A 26716-nucleotide genomic window follows, 5' to 3' on the forward strand; every position below is an offset into this window, starting at 1 on the left:
GACAATACAAACAAGTTTGGTTATTGTTCTAAGTGATATATCCTTGTAGTATGAATCAGAAGTATAAGGGGCCTCTTTGTGTGATTGCGTGATTGTGCTGTGTGAGTGAGACGCAGCATCGCTGCGAAGCGAGTGCGGAGTTCTGATCCGCAGTTCCGTATTCTCCACGAGGGGAACGGCTGGAGACGAACGAAGCGCATGACAGATCGAAAGGAAGTGCTGTTTTATCCAAGTGTTGATTGGTGGTGCCCAATATATGGGCCCGGTGGTGTATCTTGTAATCCTATTTTGTTCTTAAACATTTTTAGTGTGACAAAGAGGAAGGCAGGAGCGTTATCTAAGTAACAGTTTAGAAGTTTTGGTATATTCGTGTATATTGGTGTATATTGGTATATTGGTGTTTGGTCACTGGGGGGGGGGGGCTGACTGATCATCAAAGTGGTAGAATGGAGAGAGTCACTTCTTTGGTGGTTTGGGCTCGAGTCCTGGGAATTTGGTAAAAAGGGGGGAGAGCGAATTTATTTAGGAAATCAAGGAAATGGGTAATGCTCAGAACAAAGGCGTTTTAAAGAAAAGCCCTATTGGGTGCATATTGGCACACTGGAAGGATATTGTCGGAACTGGGAGCACAGAAAGTAAGAGAACTCCCATTAAGTATTGCAATCAATGGTGGCCACTATATAAGCTTGAGGATGGAGCTAAATGGCCACTCTATGGATCAATCGACTATAACACTATCCTGAAATTAATGTTGTTTTTGAGGAGAGAAGGAAAATGGGATGAAGTGTCGTATGCAGATATGTTTTTCACCCTCCAAAATCATCTGGAGTGGCAAAGGGACTGTGGAATGGTGCCACCACAGGACCCTATGGTACTCGCCCTTGAGCGAGAAAACAATAAAGAACTTAAAGGTAATTTGAAGCGGTGCTGCTCGGCATGTAGCATTGGACAAAGATGTACTAAAATAAATAAAGCCCGCCAGGCGTCAGAACAAGATCTAGCTGATTTGCTTAAGCCTCCCCCTCGATCGCAGGAACAGGATGCGGACTCGGATGGAACCTCCACTCCCCCGGATAGCCCTGCATCCTCCCGTACCAGGAAAAAGTTGGCTCTAACAGTCTTACAAGCGCCTCTCCGGGAGGCGGTAGGGTCAGATGGTGGGACGATGCTAATTAAGGTACCATTTTCCACCACCAATTTAGAAGCATGGGTTAGAAGAAGGGTTGCTAAGGATTACAGAAATGATCCGGTAAGTGTAGCCAAACATTTTCAGTTTATTATAAAACAGCATAATCCTGATTGGAGTGATGTGCAGTTATTATTAGACTACATGACTGAGACGGAGAGGCAACTAATTTTAAAAACTGCAGGAGATTTGGCTGAGAATCATTATGCAACTACTGGAGGGGATGTTAAGGAATATTTTCCCCTTCAGGATCCAAAATGGAATGCAGATAGATCCGCAGATATGGAGAGGTTACAGGCATATCAGGGGTGGATTTCAAAAGGAATGGAGAGAGCCATTCCCAAAACCATAAATTGGTCAGCACTATACGCAATCAAACAAGGTCCCTCCGAGTCACCATCCGAATTCTTAGATCGACTGAGGGATGTGATGCACCGTAACACACTGCTGGATCCTGGGTCAGAGGTAGGAATACAACAGTTAGTCTCTTTGGTTTTGGGACAGTCTACAAGTGATATTAGGCGCAAGCTTCAGCGGCTGCGTCCCACAGAAAGCAGAAACCTGGAAGTACTGCTAGATGAGGCATGGGGAGTGTTCAGTAATAGAGAAGAGGATTATAGACGAGGACAGAGAAGGGTGGTGGCGGTTGTTAGAGAGGATGAAGAGAGGAAACCTAGACAAGGACTGTTTCAATTAGGCAGGGACCAGTGTGCGATATGCAAAAGATTTGGCCACTGGAAAAATGAATGCCCAGAAAAATGGAAAGGCAAGGAGAAGGGACGACACAACCAGAAAGGAAGAACAGTGGCTCATGTGAAGGAAGACTGACGGGGACCTGGGGAATCCACCCTAGCGGATCCACTGGTTATAATGAAGCTAGGGAAGAAGCAAGAGGAAGTAGAATTTCTGGTTGACACAGGGGCAACGTATTCAGTCTTAAACCAAACCTTGATGCCCCTGGGAAATGATTATATCATGGTATAAGGGGCAACTGGCCAAAGTGAGAAGGCATATTTTTGTGAACCTTTGAGATATAAATTGGGAAAACAATGGGGCATCCACAGATTTCTGTACATGCCCAACTCCCCGAAAGCACTATTGGGGAGAGATTTATTGGAACAATTGGGTGCAACAATTAAATTTGAAAAAGGAGAGATTACTCTGGAGGTAAATGATCAGCAGTATATCCAAATAATGAGTTTATTCTTAGCAAGTGTTCCTACGGAAGGAAAAATCAGTGAAGAAATTACGAACCAGGTATATCCCGGGGTATGGGCCACCGATGTACCAGGGAAAGCAAAAAATGCTCCACCTGTTGAGGTCAAACTTAAGGAAGGACGACAGCCGGTAAGAATCAAACAGTATCCCTTGAGGAAGGAAGATAGGGAAGGAATTCGACCGTTAATAGAAAAAAATTTACAACTGGGGTTACTAAGGGAATGTGAGTCCAATTTTAACACTCCCATATTACCTGTCCGTAAATCTGATGGGTCATACCGGGTGGTCCAGGACCTCCGGGCTATAAATAAAATAACTGAAGACCTTTACCCGGTAGTGGCAAATCCATACACCTTGCTGACTGTATTGACACCTGATCTAACCTGGTTTACTGTTTTAAGACCTGAAGGATGCCTTCTTTTGCCTCCCTTTCCATAAAGCCAGCCAGAACATATTTGCATTTGAATGGGAAAATCCTAAAAGTGGGTGTAAAATCCAGCTCACTTGGACGGTATTACCACAGGGGTTCAAAAACAGCCCTACCATATTTGGTAATCAACTCGCAAAGGATCTCGAATCCTGGGAAGCCCCGCCTGGGGAAGGGAAGCTGTTACAATATGTGGACGATATCCTGATTGCCAACAAGACAAAGGACACTTGTATGACTTGGACGGTGAGTCTGTTGAACTTTGGGGGTTCCAGGGATACCGGGTATCCAAAAAGAAGGCTCAAGTGATGCAGCGCGAAGTGATTTATCTGGGCTATGAAATCAGTGCGGGCCAAAGGACTTTAGGACAGGCCCAGAAAGAAGCAATATGCCAAACTCTGAGACCACAAACGGTAAAGGAGTTATGAACATTCCTGGGAATGACTGGGTGGTGCTGACTATGCATCTATAACTATGGGTTGCTTGTTAAACCTCTATATACACTAACAAACACCGAACAGAAACACCTCGAATGGGATAAGGAAACCACACAAGCCTTTGAGATGCTAAAAAAGGCCTTGATGTTGGCCCCAGCCCTAGGACTCCCAGATGTGAGTAAGCCGTTTTTCCTTTTTTCCCATGAGAAGAAGGGGACTGCCCTAGGAATATTGGCACAAGATCTCGGCCCGTATCGACGAGCAGTTGCCTACTTTTCCAAGCAGCTGGATGCAACTGCAAAAGGTTGGCCTGGATGTTTGCAAGCGGTTGTGGCTGTAGTGCTAAACATCCAGGAAGCTCGAAAATTCACCCTGGGCCAGAAAATGACTGTGTTGGTGTCCCATACAGTATCTGCAGTATTGGAAGCAAAAGGTGGACACTGGCTTTCCCCACAGAGGTTCTTGAGATATCAGGTTATAATGGTAGAACAGGATGATGTGGAAATAGTAGTCACTAACACTGTCAATCCAGCCTCTTTCCTCAGCGGAAACCTAGGAGAACCAGTGCATCATAACTGTCTGGAAACCATCGAGGCAACATATTCGAGTCTTTTGGACCTGAGAGACAGCCCTATGGAGAATACGGAAAACTGGTTCACTGATGGAAGCAGCTATGTCCTAAGCAGTAAAAGGCGTGCTGGATATGCCGTCACCACCAGTTGGGAAGTGATAGAGTCGGGACCTTTGCCCATAAACACCTCAGCACAAAAGGCAGAAATAATTGCTCTGACCCGTGCTTTGGAATTGGCCCGAGGCAAAGTTGTGAATATCTATACCGATTCGAGATATGCTTTTGGGGTCATACATGCACATGGAGCAATCTGGAAAAAGAGGATTATTGAACTCACAAGGAAAAAATATCAAGCATGCAGAGGAGATCTTGAAACTATTGGAGGCAGTCCAGCTCCCTGAGAAAGTGGCGATTATGCACATTAAGGCATACCAGAAAGTGAACTCAGAGTTGGAAAGAGGAAATGAGCTGGCGGACAGAGAGGCAAAACAGGTAGCCAAGGTAAAGGTAAGAACAGAAGGGGCTTTGGTCCCTGATGGGTGAATCTCTCTGGAAGATAAGCCAGAATACGCTAAGGAAGATCAAAAGCTTATCGCTAAGGAAGATCAAAAGCTTATCGCAGATTTGGAAGGATCACATAATAAAGAAGGGTGGGCTCACACCCCACAAGGGAAACTGATTATTCCCTCCTATTTAACAGGGCCCCTGATAAAGGAAGAACATAGGAAGAGGCATTGGGGGGCAGAGGCCCTATATAAACACCTGATTAGAGACATTGTAGCTAGAAATTTATACACCACTGTGAGACAAGTGACTCAGCAGTGCGATCTTTGTCTCCAGACTAATCCCAAGAGCACCCCCAAACTGGAAATGGGCCAAATTGGGAAGGGCAATGGGCCTGGGCAACAATGGCAGATTGATTTTACAGAACTTCCAAGAAAAGGGGGGTATCGATATTTATTAGTATTAACTGATACCTTTTCAAGTTGGCCAGAGGCATTCCCCACCAGGACAGCCAAGGCTTGGGAGGTAGTTAGGATATTATTACAAGAGATAATAACGCTTTTTGGGGTTCCAGCAACCATGTCTTCTGATAGAGGACCGCACTTTATCTCAAAAATGGTACAGGAAATCAGCTGCCATTTGGGCATAGACTGGCAACTTCATACTCCATATCGCCCTCAGTCGAGTGGCCAAGTAGAAAAAATGAACCACTTAATTAAACAGCAGATTGTGAGGTTGGGGCAAGAAACTAGCTTGACCTGGCCTCAGTTCCTTCCCTTGGCTCTGTTGCGCATATGAACTAAGCCAAGAGCAAAGGAAGGACTAAGCCCTTTTGAGATCTTGTATGGACAACCTTATGGAATACAGAAAGGAATGTCCACACAGGTTGGGGATGAAATCATGACCTCTTATATGGTGGCATTAGGCAAACAACTCAGTAAAATTGAGAAACGTGTGGCTGGGACTCGAAGTAGAAGTTTGGATAGTCCAGTGCATGATATACAACCTGGGGATTATGTGTATATAAAGTCTCTTGCAGAAAAGACCCTAGAGCCACGATGGGAAGGACCATTCCAGGTACTCCTGACGACTTTTACTGCAATCAAAATTAAAGAGCAACCCGCCTGGATTCACTATTCTCGAGTTAAAAAAGCTCTCACGTCAGGATGGACGTCAAAACCAGCTGGGGGGGATTGCGGCTACAATTGCGATGCTCATAGGATTGCAAGCAAGTGCAATTGGGGTCCCACCTCCGCCCAAGACCAATATATGGGTGACCCTGGCAAATAAGACAGGTCAGGACACTATGTGCCTCTCTTTATTTACACCGGGGAACCCTTTCTCTACTTGCCTAGTTGGGATTCCAGTAGAAGTTTGGCCTACTGCTGACATCCCTGCTAGATTATGTGACAGCTCAAATGACTGCGTGGACAATTGGGATGGATGGAGTGCTTACCTACCTCGTCTCCCTGAAGAGCCACAGGAACGCAAACTTTTAGGATCCATTAAAATGGACAGTTGCCTATATTTTAACTATACAGGTAGAAACCAATCGACGGCTCAAAATGTTAATTCCTCTTTATCAGTATATAGAAGTGATACAACCTGGTGCAGTTATACTAGTAAAAAATTTTCCCGCTCCAGCAACGTGCCTTTAGCGCTTCCTTCAGGGATATTCTTCATCTGTGGAGACAGAGCATGGGGAGGTATACCTTCCCACATCAAGGGAGGGCCTTGCAGTTTGGGAAGACTCACACTATTAACACCAAATACTTCCCAGATCCACAATTTTACAAAGTACCATAGGTCTGGGAGATGGTGAAGATCTCTCCATGCTTACCAAAGTGATTGTAGGGATGATGTAGAATTCTGGAGTAGCGAGGAGATAATTTTGGCTTCTATTTTTGCACCAGGAGTTTCTGCATCTAAGGCATTGGCCACCCTGAATAAATTAGGCTGCTGGTTGGCTAAACAAAGTAATGAAACCTCTAGTGCTTTGAGTGGTCTACTGGCAGATGTAGACTCTGTGCGACATGCGACTCTACAAAACAGAGCTGCTATAGACTTCCTGTTATTGGCTCAGGGGCATGGCTGTGAGGAATTTGAAGGGTTGTGTTGTATGAATTTATCAGACCACTCAGAATCAATTCATGCCAGCATCTGGTGTTTGAAGGGGTGAACAAATTGCAGGTAGAGACTTGGGATTGGATGGACGGCTGGTTTAAAGGATTGGGAATAACTGGGTGGCTAAGAAGTATATTCGAATTAGGATTTCAAACACTTGCAATATTGGTAACAATATTCTGCACGGGGCAGTGCATATTTAGGTGTTTTCTTTGTATGTGCCAGGATGCCACACAGGACTATGAAAAATGGAAAAAACACAGGTTGAGGCAGAAAGCAGAAAATGGAGATTATTTCTTTCAGGGAAAAGGGGATAAAAATAAGTTAGTAGGGATGGAGGAAAAGAATTTCCTAAAGTAGATAGAAAAGGGGGATTGAAGTAAGAAATGGATGCTAAAGGGATTTCTATAGGTACTGTAAACTAATCAGGACTGAGACAGGAGGGCTCTGGAAGATAAGGGATTTCTATAGGTATTGTGAACTAATCAGGACAGGACTGAGACAATGGAAATGATTTCCTGGAACTCATTTCAAAAGCCAAGGATTTTTCAGCTTCTCGCTCTGTCCTACCAGCAGGCAGGCTAAGGGTGCAGCAGGAGCTGGGAGGGGACAGACCCAGGACAGCTGACCCAAACTGGCCAAAGGGGTATTCCATACCATCTGACATCATGCTAAACAATATATAGGGGTGGCTAGCCGGGGTGGAGGGGGGGCCAGCTGCTCGGGGATAGGCTGGGCATCGGTCAACGGGTGGCGAGCAATTGCATTGTGCATCACTTGTTTCGTACACATTATTATTAGTAGTACTATTATCATTATTATTATTATTATTATTGTTATTATTATTTTCCTGTCTTAATAAACTGTCTGTATCTCAACTCACAGGCTTCACTTTCCCGTTTCTCTCCCCCATCCCAGAGAGGGAGGGGGGAGGGTGAGTAAACGTCTGTGTGGTGTTTAGCTGCCGACCGGGTTAAACCACAACAGTCCTTTTTGGCGCCCAACGTGGGGCACGAAGGGTTGAGATATCGACAGATCTGACCAGAGTGTGTTAAACTAAAATTGGTATAAGTATTAGACCTGCTTAATAGTTGCTAGTCACAAAGTTGATTGCCTTAATCTCAAGTCTGCTGTGCCTGTTTCCCAAATTGAGTTTTATAGCACGTTACTTTCTGTATGTGCTCCCTGTCGCGCTGTTTATCCTTTCCGGGCCCTGGTTTAAGATTGTTATGGTACTGTGCGTTGTAACAATGGCTTATGACATGATGAAATTGCTGGTCATGACCCTAACCTGGTATTTGTATTCAGCACTGTCATCGACTCTATACTTCGGAAACCATATCTCAGAAACTATTAGCAATTACACCTATTGCCTTTTTTCATCAGGGAGTCAATCTGTGGAGGGGACAGGGGAAGATATTTTTCCCTACTTGTTCACTCTCCCTTTCTCCTTCACCACCCTCTTATCCCCCGAGCTAGTTACGGTAGCTCTCCAAGATGTTGAATATCCTTGGGATACTCAGACCAGCATGTTCTTGTTGTTATGTCTCCTGAATGCGCTTCAGGTTTTGTTTAAGGTTAAACAACTACTTAGGAATCTCATCCGGAGATCTGTCTTGAGGCGGGATAGTTGCGAGTGGCAGGGAGTGTGGGAGGATATGGGCAGGTTTCTAGAGCAGTGGGCACCTCCAGTGTTTTGGACATTCACCCCTGAACAACTGCAAAATCCTAAAAAACTGGTAGAATGCTTGAAAAAGGGATGTCATGACTCTGGCAGTTCCAAAGAGACACAAATCACTGTGGCGTGCTGGGGGTCTGGCCTATGCCTATCGAGCTGCAATTGGTGCTACTATCAACCTAGTGACAGACCCTGTGGCTACTCCAAGTCCTGTGACAGGCCCAATGGCCACTCCAACCCCTACGATGGACCCTGCAGCCTCTCCAGCTCCCGCAGCCGCTCCGGCTCCTGCAGCTGCTCCATCTCCTGCGGCCGCTCCATCCTGTGAGAAACACTCCGTAGCCAATAACTTAGGCTCAGGCGAGGATCTCAGTGAAGTAGTAATTTATTCGCGATTGCAATGGCGGGCATCCCACAAGCAGGAGCGCACCTACTAGTCACACAGTACAGTTTATATACTTTCTTTCTCGACGACTGGGACCCTCCCCTGTTTCCCCATTGACTGGGTAATCCAGGTTCATAACCTATCCGGTGCTTCACAGACAATACATGGCCTTCAGTTGCCAGCCTGTTATATTTCAAATTTCTTTTGACTTTTTTACTGTTTGAAGTGGTAATGTTTCTTCAGGGAAGGAAGGCTTTTCAGGAGGATCTGGATAGGCTGGACCGATGGGCTGAGGTCAACTGTATGAAGTTCAACAAGGCCAAGTGCCGGGTCCTGCACCTGGTGCGCAACAACCCTGAGCAGCGCTACAGGCTGAGAGATGAGTGGTTGGAAAGCTGCCTGGCAGAGAAGGACCTGGGAATACTGGTTGATAGTTGGCTGAATATGAGCCAGCAGTGTGCTCAGGTGGCCAAGAAGGCCAACAGCATCCTGGCTTGTATAAGCAGCAGTGTGGCCAGCAGGTCTAGGGAAGTGATTGTCCCCCTGTACTCGGCTCTGGTGAGGCCGCACCTCGAGTACTGTGTTCAGTTTTGGGCCCCTCGCTACAAGAACGACATGGAGGTGCTCGAGAGAGTCCAGAGAAGGGCAACGAGGCTGGTGTGGGGTCTGGAGAACAAGTCTTACGAGGAGCGGCTGAGGGAGCTGGGATTGTTCAGCCTGGAGAAGAGGAGGCTCAGGGGCGACCTTATCGCTCTCTACAGGTACCTTAAAGGAGGCTGTATTGAGGTGGGGGTTGGTCTATTCTCCCACGTGCCTGGTGACAGGACGAGAGGGAATGGGCTAAAGTTGCGCCAGGGGAGGTTTAGGTTGGATATTAGGAAGAACTTCTTCACTGAAAGGGCTGTTAGGCATTGGAATGGGCTGCCCAGGGAAGTGGTTGAGTTGCCATCCCTGGAGGTCTTTAAAAGACGTTTAGATGTAGTCCTTAGTGATATGGTTTAGTGGAGGTTTTGTTAGTGTTAGGACAGAGGTTGGACTCAGTGATCTTGGAGCTCTCTTCCAACCTAGACGATTCTGTGATTCTGTGATTCACTTATCTGACTTGACTTGACACTGCGATTTTCACCTAATTGCTCTAAGGAGTCTGGTTGTCTGCATTTTACAAGGTTGTCTGTTAAGTTTTCTTATCACTGCAAGCATATCTCAGTCCTTCCCTCTAAACAATATAACTGTGCAAAAACAACATTTTTATTCCCACAATTTCCCCCTTTTCCTCTTTATAAGTTGTTGATTTTTGTATAGCTTTTCTCTAAGGTGTAATTTGGTAGATATCTTCCTCTTCTTCACTTTCTTTACTTACACTGCCATCCCTTTCAATTTACCAAACCAAGATTCCAACCATCCTGTGATGGAAGTGTCTGTCCCTAAGTTTTCTGCCAATTCACTGGCAAGGGTGGTAAGCCCTTGCAATGCTCTAGTTACTGTGCCATCCGGGGCAGTATTATTGGGTATAAAAGTGCAACAATGGTTGCTCAGTATCACACACACACACGCCTCCTTTCTCCGCGAGCATCATCTCTAATGCTATTCTGTTTTCCCAAGCCATTTTGCTGGTGGCATCTAGTTGTTCAGCGATTCCTCTTATCGCATCCCTTGTATAATTTATGAATCTCTGCTGATTATAATAAATATAATTAATCCAATCCACATTCTTATTGATTGTTACCCACCAGAACAGTGACTCAAACCCTGCAGCAATTTGATTCCTGGCTTTCTGTTCATCGGGAACTCCTCTAGGCACCCCAATAGAATCTATGTACGCTCCATCATCAAATGATACTCCTAAGCTGCTTTTACTTCTTCTGGGTATTTGTGATGTTTCTCTTTCAAATGCCAGGGTGAAGGGTATAGCTAATTGAACAAGTGCACAAGTGCCTCCCCAGTTAGATGGTAGGGTGGACTGTAAGATCTTCCCTCCACAGTACCACCAGAGATCTGCCCTGGGGATCTCAAGTCTTGAGCAGTTTCCCATCAAGTCCTTGGTAGCATTCAAGGTCCTCGTGCACAAGGCAAATTCTCCCAGATGCCGGGTAGCACTCACACCCTGCCGTGAGAGGCAAGCTGTATGGTTACCTATAGCTGTAGAGAATTCAGGGGGAACCCTGATATTGCTATCACGCAAGGAAGGGAACAGCAAAGAGAGAGACTTACAGGCCTCATTTCCCCAGGCAGTCTTTTCTTGGTGCAATGCAATCATACATCGCATCCCCTGGGAATCCTTGGTCCACCCCAATGGGAAAGGCGCTATCTGGGCAATCGGTCGTCCCGAGGCACAAGCATAGCAATTGCTATGGTTGAGACCCTGGACAGTATATTTGACCCATTCTATCCAGGCATTCACATCCCCATACCCTGTTTCAATCTCAAATGTTTGAACTGCCGCATTTCAAAGAGGGCCTCCTGTTTTCTCTCCTGTTTTCTCCTTGAGTTTCTCCCTTTCTCTGATGGCAATGGAGGATCGTTTCCATACAGCTATTCTCAATCTGGCTGTTGGGTCTCTCCCAGTTATTTGTTCTCTCTGCTCAATTGTCATTGGGCATTTAAATCTCCACAAGCTAACACCTCACAAGCATCAAACATGACAGGTTGTGGTACGTAACCCTCTGTCACATTCACCCATATTTTGACGGGGTATCCCGTCTTACTCTTATCTGGTCATGCCTTTTCCAAGTTGCCAATTGACCAAGGCCTTCTCTGAGGCCTACAGTCACTAGAAACAAAATTAATAGCTGATTTTTCCCTATCATTATTTTTAACCCTTAGGTTTCCAAATAATTATCAATACAAAGAATAAGATATATGTACACTACTACTAGAACAAAAACCCCTTGGGAGCACTTCAATTCACTATAGGTCTGTCCTTTCACTCGCAAGTCACACTCATTAGTTACCTGTGAAAATAAAAGGTTAGTTTACAATTGTAAGCTTTTATCCTGCTCAGAGTCTATTATGAGGTTTTTCTTTTTGATTTTAACTTTCAACAAGTCTTCTGTAGGAACGACTTCCCAGGTACTAGAGTCAATGGATGCTTTTACTCGAGTATAGTGAGTCCAACCTTTTTCTGAAGTTCTTACAGCTGTTTCAGTGGTACTTGGAATGGTCCCTCCCATTCAGGCCAGAGTTGATTCTTTCCAAGTCTGAATCAGGACCCAATTTCCTGGGTGATGGTGGTGAATGGGGAATTCCAAAGGTGGGGTTTGAGCCAACAACCCACGGGTCCTGAGAGATGACAAAGAAGAGGACAACCCCAGAATACAGTTCTTAAGAAAACTCTCTTGTTTCGAATTGTGGTATCTCGTCCCTTCTGCCCAGATAGGGCAATCCAAACAGCATCTCATATGGTGAAATTCCTATATCCTTTCTTGGTGCTGTTTGAACCTGTAGGAGTGCTAAAGGTAAGCATTTTACCCAATGAAGTTGGGTTTCTAACACTAATTTAGTAAATTGCTTCTTTAATGTCTGGTTCATTCACTCTACCTTCCCAGAAGAGGAGGGGTGCCAGGGGGTGTGAAAATCCCATTCAGTCTCTAAGGCCTGCATTAACCCTTGCAGTACTTGTAAAGTGAAATGACTTCCTTGATCTGAATCAGTGTTTTCAGCTATCCCATATCTAGGGACTATTTGCTCCAGTGATACCTTAGCCACCGTGTTCGCAGTGGCAGATACCGAGGGGAAAGCTTACACCCATCCAGTCACGTGGTCAATTAGGACAAACAAGTACTTAAGTCTTCCTGCTTTAGGTAACTCAGTAAAGTCTACCTGTATACTTTGGAAAGGTCAAATCCCTGGCTCCCATCCCCCTCTAGGTGGGTTACGGATGACCTTTTTATTTACCTTTTGACATATGGTACATCCTCTGCATATTTGCTTCACTAAAGTGTATATTCCTACACAGACATACTTTCTTAGCACTACATCACACATTGCTTGCACTGTTACTTAGATAATGCCTACATCCTCTTTCCCTGCTCATTCAACTTCAAACAGCTTTGTCAAACACTACATACCACACCTTTAGCACCTTCAATAACCCTTTTTAACACTTCTTTTTATCTTTCTCCAGCCTGTACTTTCACCAAAGGCTCAGTCAAGGGCAAACTTAATTCCATACCTTTCTCCCTCCAGGATGCTGAAACAGCATATCAGTATACCATATTTCATCCCATTTTCCTTCTCTCCTCCTTCTTCTACTCCGGATATTCCTACCTGAAGTGGCCAGCCTGGCCACACTTAAAACATCCCATCAAAGCCTGTCCCTGCTAGGATTCAGGCCGCAACACAGGTAGCTTTCCTTGCCTGCCATTCCTTCATCTCTCTTCCTCTCCTTTCCATCCTGGCCCTGACTCCCCCTGAACATTTTCTTCCTCTTTCTCCAGCCCTCTGCCTGACTACCTGCTACACTGTCAATACCATTAGTTTCGCTCTCTGCTTTTCCTTCTCATCTCCCCTCCTGACATACACCTTCAGGGCCTCCCTCAGGAGGGCCCCCCAGTGACTGTTCACTGCATCCTCCCACCCTCCGGAGCCCCCCCCTCCTCCGTGTATCTGGCCAGGCTCCAACCACAAAATGAACTTTCAAGAGCCCCCGGGACACCGGGTCCCCGGGACTCACCCCCGAGCACTCCCCCACCCCGACCCCAAGTCTCCCACATGATCCCTGTGCTGCGCACTATCACCACTCCAGCCAGGATCGGCAAGTGGGCACCCCTGCTCTGCCGGTATTACCCCCGGTCCCAGAGGATGAGCTCCTTCCCATTCTTGTATAGCAGCTCTCCTCCTGATCATTCCCATTTCTTACCCTGTAAACAACATACTTAGTATAGACATCATTTCCCCCCAAGAGTATAAGTTAGGTCCTAGGAACTGGTCTAATAGTTCAGCTAGCCTGATGGGGTCCTCAATTAAAGACTTCATCTCCTTCTTAAAATCCCTAACACCTCTCTGCGGGTAAGGAGAGGGGGGGAGTTCACCTAAGAGGACACACAGTTAGTGTTAGTACTGTTAGTATCAGGGAAAGCAAAATTCTCAATCTCTCTTCTACCTTGTTCTAATTCTTGCCAGAGCCTAGAGTACGCTCCTTCTCTAGGGACAGCGTTAGTTGCAGTCCCTGTCTCCCTTCCTGGAGCGACTGCTGCTGCCACCGGTGCAATATTGTGAGAAACACTCTGTAGCCAATAACTTGGCTCAGGAGAGGATCTCAGTGAAGTAGTAATTTATTCCCGATTACAATGGCGGGCGTCCCACAAGCAGGAGCACGCCTACTAGTCACACAGTATGGTTTATATACTTTATTGCTGGATGACAGGGACCCTCCCCTGTTTCCCCATTGACTGGGTAATCCAGGTTCACAATCTATCCAGTGCTTCACAGGCAATACATGGCTTTCAGTTGCCGGCCTAAGTCAAGTTTCTTTTGACTTCTATACTCTTTGAAGTGGTAATGTTTCTTCCATTATCTGACTTGACTTGATACCATGAAATTCACCTAATTTGCACTAAGGAATCTGATTGTTGTCTGCATTTTACAAGGTTGGCTGTTAAGCTTTCTTATCACTGCAAGCATATCTCAATACCACATTCCTTCCCTCTAAACAATGTAACTCTGCAAAAACAACATTTTTATTCCCAAACTCTGAGCGGGGTGGGGCCCTTTGGGGCCGGCTGTAATTAAGAAGCAATTAACTAAATTACTGTTAGAAACCCAACTTCCTTGGATAAAATGATTACCTTTAACACTTCTCCAGGTTCAAACAGCACCAAGAAAGGTACCATATGAGATGCTGTTCGGATTGCCCTATCTGGGCAGAAGGGATGAGACACCACAATTCGACAGTTTTACCTCAGGGGTTTACCAATTTATTTGGGCAAGTTCTAGAACAGATTTTGAAGCAATTCCAACCTCCCGAGGAGGTGTTACTGTTACAAATATGTGGATGATCTTTTATTGTCAGGACAGGAGAAAACAGTTGTGAAGGAAGCTACTAGAGTGTACATAGATTCTGTTGGGGTGCCGAGGGGAGAACCCGATGAACAGAAAGCCAGGAATCAAATTGCTGCAGGGTTTGAGTCACTGTTCTGGTGGGTAACAATCAATAAGAATGTGGATTGGATTAATTATATTTATTATAATCAGCAGAGATTCATAAATTATACAAGGGATGCGATAAGAGGAATCGCTGAACAACTAGATGCCACCAGCAAAATGGCTTGGGAAAACAGAATAGCATTAGAGATGATGCTTGCGGAGAAAGGAGGTGTGTGTGATACTGAGCAACCACTGTTGCACTTTTATACCCAACAATGCTGCCCCGGATGGCACAGTAACTAGAGCATTGCAAGGGCTTACCACCCTTGCCAATGAATTGGCAGAAAACTTAGGGACAGACACTTCCATCACAGGATGGTTGGAATCTTGGTTTGGTAAATGGAAAGGGATGGTAGTGTCCATATTTACATCCCTGATCGTAGTAGCAGGAGTTTTGACAGCCATTAGTTGTTGCACTACCCCCTGTGTAAGAGGACTAGTCCAGCAGTTAAATGAAACTGCATTATTGAAACAAATGACCATGGAGCCACCACCTTACTCAGATAAGATGATGATATTAGAGGAGATGGAAAGCAAAGAATGTGAAGAGGAAGATATCTACCAAATTACAGCTTAGATAAGTTTTACAAAAATCAACAATTTATAAAGAAGAAAAGGGGGGAATTGTGGGAATAAAAATGTTGGTTTTGCAGAGTTACATTGTTTAGAGGGAAGGAATGTGGTATTGAGATATGCTTGCAGTGATAAGAAAATTTAGCAGGCGACCTTGTAAAATGCAGACAACCAGAATCCTTAGAGCAATTAGGCCAAAATCACTGTGTAAGAAACATTACCACCTTACAAAGTAAAAAAGTCAGAAGAAATTTGACTTATAACAGGCCGGCAACTGAAAGCCATGTATTGTCTGTGAAGCACTGGATAGATTGTGAACCTGGATTACCCAGTCAATGGGGAAACAGGGGAGGGTCCCGGTCATCCAGAAAAAAGTATATAAACTGTGTTATGGAACTAGTAGGTGTGGGAGAAGAATTCTCAGGGAGCTTTGTGCTGTTTTGTGGGAAAGGAATTCGCAGGTGGCTTCGTGCTGTTTCACATGTCCCTGAGTTAGAGATAATGAGGAAAACAAGGGTAGAACCAAAAACTTGAGCAAGGTCGAGATAAAGTAAATTGGCTACAGTGTTAAAGATGAGCTTTGGGCAGTGGCCAATTGCTGGCTGGCTCGAGGCACGTGTCTGAGGGTCTCTAACCAATGGTAAGACAGATTCGGGCGCATGGACAGCGTGTGGGGCTACGGGGAAAGTATATGTAGTGGTGAAAAAGGGCAATAAAGGTCCTGCTGTTGAAGAGCCATCAGGAGTCCGTGTCGTGCGTGCCTTCAATTGGTGACCCCGACGTGATCAGGAAGGAGCAACGCTGTACGAGAGTCTGAAGGGAACCCAGCAGAACGGATCAAGCTCGCAGCTGGACTGCAGCTTCAACCCCGGGACATCACCTGGAGGACAGGTGAGCGGCTGGGCATTAATCATGGGAGCTAGCCTTTCAGCAGAGGAAGAGGCTATAGTGAAACTACTAATGCAACTCCTAATAGACAGGGGAGTAAAATCTGATCCATTTAAGATAAAGCTATTATTGAAATTTTTGCAAAAACAAGGGTTCCCCTCAATGGCTTCCACAGTATTTGATGTAAAAACTTGGGACCAAGCGGGGGAAAAAATATGGGAAGCAGCGTCCAGTGGGGATACTAATGCTGCTGAGGTGATGACTATGTGGCGGCTGGTGACAGAGACTTTAAGAGCGTGGCAGGCAGAAAAGAAAGAACAGAATGCCGCTGCCCAGGCAACAACAGCAGCCGAACTGAGATCAGAGCCTGCAAAGTCACCAGAGCGGTGCAATTTGATAGACCTGGGGGATGACAAGGAAGAGGGCCGCGGACCGCCGCCGCAGAGCCCCTCCCCGCTGCCGCCACAGAACCCCTCCCCGCTGACCCCCTCGGCTCCCACCTTGCCTGCCCCTGATAATGCCTCCCTGGGGGCCCGAGCTTTCGCCCCGCGGGAACGATGGGAGCCGGTGCGCCGGGAAGCGCTAAAAGACGGGGACCCAGTGGGAATGGCTTTCCCGGTGCAGGTGCGACCCAACGGTCAAAATGAATATAATGTCTTCCAATGGGACCTAATTAAAGAGTTGAGAAAGACTGTAACTACATATGGATTACACGCACCATTTACTCAGTCATTGTTAGAAAACGTTATGACTGGTCACTTGCTGGTGCCGTACGATTGCCGTCAGATAGCCACGATGATTTTAACGCCAACACAAAAATCACTGTGGGAGCAAAAATGGAAAGAAGCGTGCGAATTGGCCGCCCTGCGTAACCTGGACCGGCAGCCCGGCGACCCCCTATTGGGAGCCGGGATCCCACAGTGTCCTGGTTTCAGTTAGGACAGAGTTAATTTTCCTCCTAGTAGCTGGCAGGGTGCTATGTTTTGGATTAGAATGAGAAGAGCGCTGATAACATGCTGATGTTTTAATTGTTGCAGAGCAGTGCTTACACCAAGCCAAGGACTTTTCAGCTTCTCGCTCTGTCCTGCTAGCGAGCAGGCTAGGGATGCAGCAGGAGCTGGGAGGGGACAGACCCAGGACAGCTGACCCAAACTGGCCAAAGGGGTATTCCATACCATCTGACGTCATGCTGAACAATATATAGGGGTGGCTAGCCGGGGTGGAGGGGGGGGCCGGCTGCTCGGGGATAGGCTGGGCATCAGTCAGCGGGTGGTGAGCAATTGCATTGTGCATCACTTGTTTCGTACGCATTATTACTATTAATACTATTATTATTATTATTATTGTTATTCTTTTCCCTGTCTTAATAAACTGTCTTTATCTCAACTCACAGACTTCACTTTCCCGTTTCTCTCCCCCATCCCGGAGAGGGAGGGGGGAGGGTGAGCGAACGGCTGTGTGGTGTTTGACTGCCAGCCGGGCTAAACCACAACACACAGTTGATGGGGACTGAGCCGTTATTTGATCCGAGATTGCAGGCTAGCCTCGACGATGCCATCTTGCGGCAGTCCGCGTCTCTGGCCTTCCAGGCTATGTTGAAGTTGCCTGAAGTTGGAAAAGCCGAGCCATCATTTACCAGCATTAGGCAACAAATTACCGAGCCTTATATGCAATTCATTGATAGATTGCGAGACGCTTTGGACAAACAAATTGACAACCGCGAGGCCAAAGAGGCCCTTATACTAAAACTGGCAGTGGAAAATGCAAACACAGACTGTAAGAAAATACTCCAAGCCCTGCCTGCTAATACTACACTGGTACAAATGATAGAGGCTTGCAATCGAGTCGGATCCGTAGAACATCACACTGCCGCTTTGGCCGGAGCTTTTGCTACTGCACTTAAAACCGGGCGAAAACGGTGTTTTCGCTGTCGAGCCACGGGGCATTTTGCCACCGAATGCCCACAGCGAGGAGCGGGTGGGGAACGCGGTAACTCTGCCCCTCCCACTGTTTGCCCACGGTGCGGCACGGGATGGCACTGGGCTAGCCAGTGCCGTTCGACGCATGATGCAGAGGGACGACCTTTACAACCGCGGCAGGGAAACGGGAAGCAGAGCGCGGGGCGGGACCGCGCGATGACACAAGTGCCCCGGCCCTCCGTCGTGGGCGGGCCGTTTTGTAAGACAGATTCGGGCGCATGGACAGCGTGTGGGGCTACGGGGAAAGTATATGTAGTGGTGAAAAATGGCAATAAAGGTCCTGCTGTTGAAGAGCCATCAGGAGTCCGTGTCGAGCGTGCCTTCAAGTGGGTGCGCTCCTGCTTATGGGACACCCGCCATTGCAATCGCAAATAAAATTGCTACTTCACTGAGATCCTCGCCTGAGACTATGTTATTGGCTACAGAGTATTTCTCACAATATTGCACCGGTGGCAGTAGCAGTCGCTCCAGGAAGGGAGACAGGGACTGCAACTAACGCTGTCCCTAGAGAAGGAGCGTACTCTAGGCTCTGGTAAGAATTAGAACAAGGTAGAAGAGATATTGAGAATTTTGCTTTCCCTGATACTAACAGTACTAACGCTAACTGTGTGTCCTCTTAGGTGAACTCCCCCCTCTCCTTACCTGCAGAGAGGTGTTAGGGATTTTAAGAAGGAGATGAAGTCTTTAATTGAGGACCCCATCAGGCTAGCTGAACTATTAGACCAGTTCCTAGGACCTAACTTATACTCTTGGGGGGAAATGATGTCTATACTAAGTATGTTGTTTACAGGGTAAGAAATGGGAATGATCAGGAGGAGAGCTGCTATACAAGAATGGGAAGGAGCTCATCCTCTGGGACCGGGGGTAATACCGGCAGAGCAGGGGTGCCCACTTGCCGATCCTGGCTGGAGTGGTGATAGTGCGCAGCACAGGGATCATGTGGGAGACTTGGGGTCGGGGTGGGGGAGTGCTCGGGGGTGAGTCCCGGGGACCCGGTGTCCCGGGGGCTCTTGAAAGTTCATTTTGTGGTTGGAGCCTGGCCAGATACACGGAGGAGGGGGGGGCTCCGGAGGGTGGGAGGATGCAGTGAACAGTCACTGGGGGGCCCTCCTGAGGGAGGCCCTGAAGGTGTATGTCAGGAGGGGAGATGAGAAGGAAAAGCAGAGAGCGAAACTAATGGTATTGACAGTGTAGCAGGTAGTCAGGCAGAGGGCTGGAGAAAGAGGAAGAAAATGTTCAGGGGGAGTCAGGGCCAGGATGGAAAGGAGAGGAAGAGAGATGAAGGAATGGCAGGCAAGGAAAGCTACCTGTGTTGCGGCCTGAATCCTAGCAGGGACAGGCTTTGATGGGATGTTTTAAGTGTGGCCAGGCTGGCCACTTCAGGTAGGAATATCCGGAGTGGAAGAAGGAGGAGAGAAGGAAAATGGGATGAAATATGGTATACTGATATGCTGTTTCAGCATCCTGGAGGGAGAAAGGTATGGAATTAAGTTTGCCCTTGACTGAGCCTTTGGTGAAAGTACAGGCTGGAGAAAGATAAAAAGAAGTGTTAAAAAGGGTTATTGAAGGTGTTAAAGGTGTGGTATGTAATGTTTGACAGAGCTGTTTTCTGAATGAGTTGGGAAAGTTGGATGAGCAGGGAAAGAGGATGTAGGCATTATCTAAGTAACAGTCTAGAAGTTTTGGTGTATTTGCTGTGGTGTTTGGTCAGTTTCCCAAGTATCGAGAAGGGGGGGGACGGGGGGGGCAGCCTGCTCCACCAGGGGCCTCTCCACAGGCCGCAGGGAGGCTTCAGCTCCGGCACCTGGAGCGCCTCCTCCCCCTCCTTCTGTGCTTGACTTTGGTGTCTGCGGGGAGGTTTCTCTCTCCTCGCTCTCCCAGCTGCTGTTGAGCAGCAGGTTTTTGTTTGTTTGTTTTCGTGGATGTGCTTTCATAGAGGCAGGGACTGTGTTGCTCATGGCTTGGCTCTGGGCAGCGGTGGGCCCCTTTGGGGCTGGATGAAATTGTCCCTTATCTGCCATGGGGAGGCTTCTGGATTCTCCTCGTGGGGGCTGCCACTGCAGCCCCCCCTTGAACCTTGCCATTGAACCCAATACACTGGGGCAGCTAGGTCATTACTGGCCTGTAAAGTATCAGGGATTAAATTAACTAATGAAACCCTAAAAGTGATGGGGGTAGAAGGGGCTGGGATAACAGTGCCACTTTTGGGGGGATACCAAGCTGAGACTAGGGATAAAATGATCTCTGGGCAATTATTGTATGTACCCAAGGCAGGGACTAACTTGTTGGGAAGGGATTTGATGATGAAATTGGGCATTCAAATAGTAAATCGTTAGACTGGAATAACTGTGTTATTAAAGGGGTGCTCTCAGGCCCTGAGAGCAAAGATATATTCACCTCTGACTGGAAAGACTCTGAAGTGTGGGCGGAAGCAACAATACAGATGGACAGTTTTACCTCAGGGGTTTACAGGGCCACCGATTTATTCGGGCAAGTTCTAGAACAGATTTTGGGGCAATTCCAACCTCCCAAGGAGGAATTACTGTTACAAAATGTGGATGATCTTTTATTGTCAGGACAGGAGAAAACAGTTGTGAAGGAAGCTACTAACAACTTTCAACTACTACTGAAGCTACTTTCAACTTTCTGGGAAAGCACGCCTTGGGAGTATTGGAAAATAAATTACAGTATGTAGAAAGAGAAGTCAGGTATTTAAGGCATCTAATGTCTGAGGGAAAATGGAGAATAAATCCAGAGAGGATTCAGGGAATTCTTGAAAACTAAGAAAGAACTAAAAAGTTTTAAGAGAAAGATTTTTTTTAAGGAATCAGGAGCCACAAAGTCTGAGGGAAAATGGATACTCCCTGATGGGAGAGAAATGCTGAATAAAGCACCAATGAGGCAAATATTAATCGTTTTACATCAAGAGAGTCATTGGGAGGTGCAAGCAATGTGTGATGTTGTGCTAAGAAAGTATGTCTGTGTAGGAATATACACTTTAGTGAAGCAAATATGCAGAGGATGTACCATATGTCAAAAGGTAAATAAAAAGGTCATCCGTAACCCACCTAGAGGGGGATGGGAGCCAGGGATTTGACTTTTTAACTACAGAACCTGTTTTGTATCCTGCCTCCTTCTTGGCAAAGGGAATTGAAGATCCAATGAATATGGAACATAACTGCTTAGATCTAATAAATTACCAGACAAAGATAAGATTAGATTTACAAGAGGTGCCCTTAGAGGAAGGGGAAATATTGTTTATAGATGGATCTTCTAAGCTGGTACAAGGGAGGAGATGTAATGGTTATGCCATCATTGAAGGAACAGATGGGAATGTTGAAGAAATGGGAAAACTGCCTAGTAATTGGTCAGCTCAATCTTGTGAATTATATGCATTAAATCAAGCATTAAAGGTGTTACAAGGGAAACAGGGAACTATATATACTGACTCACGATATGCGTATGGGGTGGTACATACATTTGGAAAAATTTGGGAAGAAAGGGGCTTAGTAAACAGCAAGGGAAAGGAATTGGTCCATGAAGAATTAATTAGATTTTGGAAAATCTGTTACTCCCAGAGGAGATTGCTGTGGTGCATGTGAAAGGACATCAAAAAGGAAACTCCCTAGCTGAATGGGGAAACAGAATTGCAGATGAAAAGGCTAAAGAATCAGCTTTGCAATTAGAAGTAGAAGCGAAGTTACTTCTTGTACCTGAAATAAAACCTCTACCTGAAAAGCAAATACTCACTGAAAAAGAGATAGAAGCCTTCAGGGAGTTAGGAGCAAAGGAGTCTGAAAGACGGTGGATTCTCCCTGATGGGAGAGAAATGGTAAATAAACAAATAATGAGGGAAACTTTAGCAGTTCTACATCAATGAAGCCACTGGGGAGTCCAGGCAATGTGTGATGCTGTATTAAGAAAATATATATATGTGTAGGCATGTATACCATAGCTAAGCAGGTGTGTAATAGTTGCATAACATGCCAACAAGTGAATAAGAAGGCTCTGTGGAAACAACCTCTGGGTGGACGGGAGCCAGGACTTCGACCTTTTCAGAACATCCAAGTAGATTTTACTGAATTACCTAAAGTAGGTAGATTTAAGTACTTGCTAGTATTAACTGACCATTTGTCAGGATGGGTAGAAACTTTTCCTTCAGCATCAGCAACAGCTAGTGTGGTGATAAAGGTAATCCTGGAACAAATAATCCCTAGATATGGGGTTGTTGAAAATATAGACTCAGATCAAGGAAGTCATTTTACTTAATAAAATGGGAGTTTCATACTCCATGGCATCCTTCCTCCTCGGGGAAAGTGGAGCGAATGAATCAGACATTAAAGAAGCATCTGTCAAAACTGGTTTTAGAGACTAAGCTTCCCTGGACAAAGTGTTTACCTTTAGCACTTCTCAGAATTCTAACTGCTTCTAGAAAAGATGTAGGAGTTTCACCATATGAGATGTTGTTTGGACTACCGTACCTGGGTAGAAGCGGTGAGATACCTACTTTTGAAACTAAAGATATTTTTCTCAAAAGCTATGTATTTGGATTATCTTCTTCCTTAGCATCTCTCAGGGTTCGTGGACTGATGGCTCAAACCCCACCTTTGGAATTCCCCATTCACCACCATCACCCAGGAAACTGGGTCCTGATTCGGACTTGGAAATAATCAACTCTGGCCTGAATGGGAGGGACCATTCCAAGTGCTACTAACCACTGAAACAGTCGTAAGAACTGCAGAAAAAGGTTGGACTCACTATGCTTGAGTGAAAGCACCCATCGACCCTAGCGCCTGGGAAGTTGTTCCTAGAGAAGACTTGTTGGAAGTTAAAATCAAAAAGAAAAACCTCATAATGGACTCTGAGCTGGATAAAAGCTTACAATTGTAAACTAACCTTTTATTTTCACAGGTAACTAATGAGTGTGACTTGTGATTGAGAGAAAGGACAGACCTATAGTGAATTGAAGTGCTCCCAAGGGGGGTTTGTTATAGTAGTAGTGTACGTCTCATTCTTTGTATTGATAATTATTTGGAAACCTAAGGTTTAAAAAAGCCGCATTACCTGAGCGTTCCCTAGGCTTCCAACCTTAGATGCTATCACAGTGGGGGAACCTGGTGTGCTGGCTCTAAGGAACAGTACGGAGCACAGAGTGGAGTGGAGACACCACGGCTAGGCTCTGTAATCAGGTGGGGACTCGATTGTTCTTGTGCACACCGAGACCGATAAGCCGCACTTTTTGCTACCCTGAGCCAACGACCTGTCATGTTTTGACAAATGCTGTACTCTAGTGTACTTTTGCTCATTATAATATCCTTATAATACCAAAACACACCTCCATCCCAAAAGCTACCTGCCTCCAAGGTGCGACCACCCCTCACTGAGCACGCGCTCTGAATTTCTCGGAGTCTATACCTTTAACCAGAGACGGGAAAACTTTTCACCAATCATAACTAAGATATGCTTGACTAGAGTCACTCAAGCTCCACCTAAAAGATAGAAAATAATATAAATTGGCCTAAGAGAGAGGGGATGTGGGAGAAGATACTATCGTTAAGGAAGATACCACCCTCAGGGGAGATACCATCACGAGGGAATACACCATCCCGAGGACCTCCTGACTCCTGGGATCAGTCGACGGGCTGAGCCTCTCTTCCCCCCCCCCCCAAATTGGGACACCTTTGGGTGAGATTTGAACACTTGGTTATACTGTGTGTCTCCGCGGAAACTTAGAAATCTCTATAGAGTCTTTGTGCCTTTTAATGCGTTAATTTCCAGGCTGCGCACCTGTGTATTTCATGCATGCTAGCTTGCTTTTGCAGACAGTAACTATCGCCAGCAATCCAAAGAACCTGTGTACCTGTTGCTGTAATAAATTGCACTTGATTGCATTGTTCCTAGCCATGATAGTTCTCATTGAACGCGACTAGAGTAAGGGCGGTTATACGTTATTGGTGAATCCGTGACCGTGTAGTTCAGTGCTAAGGTTGGTTATATGTGGTTGGTGAATCTGTGATTGCGATTGTGATAGTTCAGTGTCCTGAATCCGACCAGACCCGTAACGGTTAATCGGCTACACCTCTTAACGCGACAGAGAAATTGGCGTAGTCAGCAGGATTGCTATGGATAAACTGCTGAAAAAATACAAATGTGCCCCTTCCAAGGTGGGGAAGGAGTGGGCCGAAAAGTTTTGGAAAGATGAGGAGAAAGTGGTAGAGCGCATTGAGCAGTGTCAGGCTTCACGAAAGATCGGTCAAAGAAAGGGTAAAGGTGTGATTTGTGCTGTTAGATGCCTGTTTGTCTTGTGCTCAACAAGAAGCTAAGGAAACTCCTGCTCCCAAACTGATTTCTTATGTTGAATATACAGCTTTGAAATCAGAGAATGAGGTGTTGAAGTCATCATTGGCCTTTGAAAGGGAGACGGGAAAAACATTAGGAATCAGAATGGATAAACTTTTGAATGAAAATGATAAACTTTTGAACGAGAATAACAAACTTGTGACTGAAAATTATAAACTTGTGAGTGAGAATAATCATCTTAAACAATTGCTGGAGAGGTTTAGTCATCTGTTAAATAAAGTACAGCCTTCTGCTCCGGTTAAGCAGGTTCATAGACTGATGCATAGTGCAGACCCTGAAAGCTGGGATGGTGATTTTTGGTTTGACAGCGATGATGATGTCAAAGAGATTGCTGATTCTGAACCTCAGTCGATTTCCTTGAGACCTTTGGTTAAGACTGATACTACTGTTGGTGATGATGATGAAATCTGCACTACTGTGCGAACGATTCCATGGTCACCAGCAGAGTTGGTTAAAATACAGGAAAAGTTCTCAAGGCGGTCAGGGGAATTGGAAGTTGATTATGTGTGGCAAGTTCCTCTTGAAGGAGGAGATCGAATTATGTTGAGTGAGGAAGAGGCAGGAGGCTTTTGGGGACCTGGAGTATTTTTAACCACCACACCAGGAGACCATAATTACTCTATAACTGCACGGGCTGCATACTGGGCAGGTGGTGTAGATCCCCAGGAGAGAGGGGAACCACTGGAAATTAGAGCCACAAGCTATTCTGACCTGGCTGTAGCAGTACAGAAATCAGCCTGAATTCAGGCGATATATGAAAGAGATGAATTCAGGAAATCCCTGATGTTAGCTCCTATTGACCCAGCTCGATTAACCCCTCTCATCTGTGGACTCCCTGATTGTCTTAAGATGTATGTAGCAAATACCCAGGATCACATACTAGCTGGGGAGAATTGCCTAACCGGAAAACCCCCAACCCATAAGGAAACTGCAACTTCTGCACTGAGCCCAATTGAGGAGGCAGAAGCTCAGCAAAAAACCTCCTGTCCCCGGGGAGGGCAGTGAGCCACCCTGCTCGGTGGGTATTAGCAATTCAATGGCTCTCTTATGAACACTCTGACCCTATCATTGCCATTCCCGTTGAACCCCCCAAAATATTGGTAAATTTTCTTATTGACACCGGGGCCCAAATGTCAGTAATTACACATGAGACAGCACAAACCCTGAGCATAACACCTGGTCGACGGAGGATTAAATTCACGGGAATTGATGGTGTGGAAAAACAATGCCTCACCGCAAAAATTTCACTCTGGTTGCCAGAGGAACAAAAATTAACCAGGGTAGAAGTATTAGTCAGTGCTGCATATACTAATATTTTAGGATTTGACATACTGCGTGGCCGTATGTGGAAACTCCCTGATGGAAACTGTGTGGAGTTTCGTGATACATCAAAGGGATTCAGGCACAGTGAGACTGAGTCTGTTACAAACATCCATACCCTTACCCCCCACTAAAATCACTGATGTTCGGCAATATTTGTTGCCAGCAGCAGCACTTATGGGAATTGAGGGGGTGGTAACAGAATTGGAAGAAAGAGGCATTATTAAAAGGACTCATTCACCTTACAATTCACCGGTGTGGCCGGTAAAGAAACCAACCAGGCAATGGCATTTTACAGTGGACTACAGACAGTTAAATGCTAACACTACACCTTTGACTGCCGCGGTTCCAAACATGGCAGAGATAGTGAAAGCCTTCTGTGCATCTAACAGTAGCAATGGTGCTAACTACTCCCAAATATCCCTACACATGGGAAGTCAAAGATTGCTCTTTCACCCTCTTTCTAACCCTGCCGGTTGAATACAACCAAGCATATTTTATTTTCTTTTGTGTTCACAGGAATCCTGAGTGAACTGCATGTGGACTGCTGGAGAATCGCAAACCAACAGTTTGAATTAATAATGCTATGCTTTACCCTGACCTTGATGCAATTACAGACCTTAAAGGAAACTTAGCTACTGTGGTTGTGCATGGAGCTGAGGTGTTTCACCGTGACATCTAACCATGCATTGTCACAGTATAGCGCAATCATTGGAACACTTTGGAACAAAAAGGATCTAAATATCTCTACTTTAGTTTTACATGGGAATAAAATATTTTCAAAAGATGAATGGAGTTGGAACGATTCTCTAAGAATGGCTGAACTTCAAGCCACATCTGGCCAGACAATACAAATCGGTTGCCGAATAACTAATGGATCTACTTACAATAGGCCGACTGAAATTAAGACAGTTTATGCTGA

At 45.8% G+C, this 26716-nt stretch overlaps 1 protein-coding gene across 1 annotated transcript in view; it reads left to right on the top strand.

Annotated features, from left to right (window-relative positions):
- LOC121063021 (CUGBP Elav-like family member 4) overlaps window positions 1-26497 on the top strand; it is a 1483068-nt gene extending 1456571 nt beyond the window's left edge. Inside the window, exon 13 of the mRNA XM_040543331.1 lies at window positions 26314-26497. The gene's annotated coding sequence lies outside the window, so the exon portion shown is untranslated. The remainder of the gene's footprint in view (window positions 1-26313) is intronic.
- Window positions 26498-26716: the final 219 nt, after the last annotated feature.

The sequence above is a fragment of the Cygnus olor genome (assembly GCF_009769625.2).
Source record: "Cygnus olor isolate bCygOlo1 chromosome W unlocalized genomic scaffold, bCygOlo1.pri.v2 SUPER_W7, whole genome shotgun sequence".
Lineage (NCBI taxonomy): Eukaryota > Metazoa > Chordata > Aves > Anseriformes > Anatidae > Cygnus > Cygnus olor.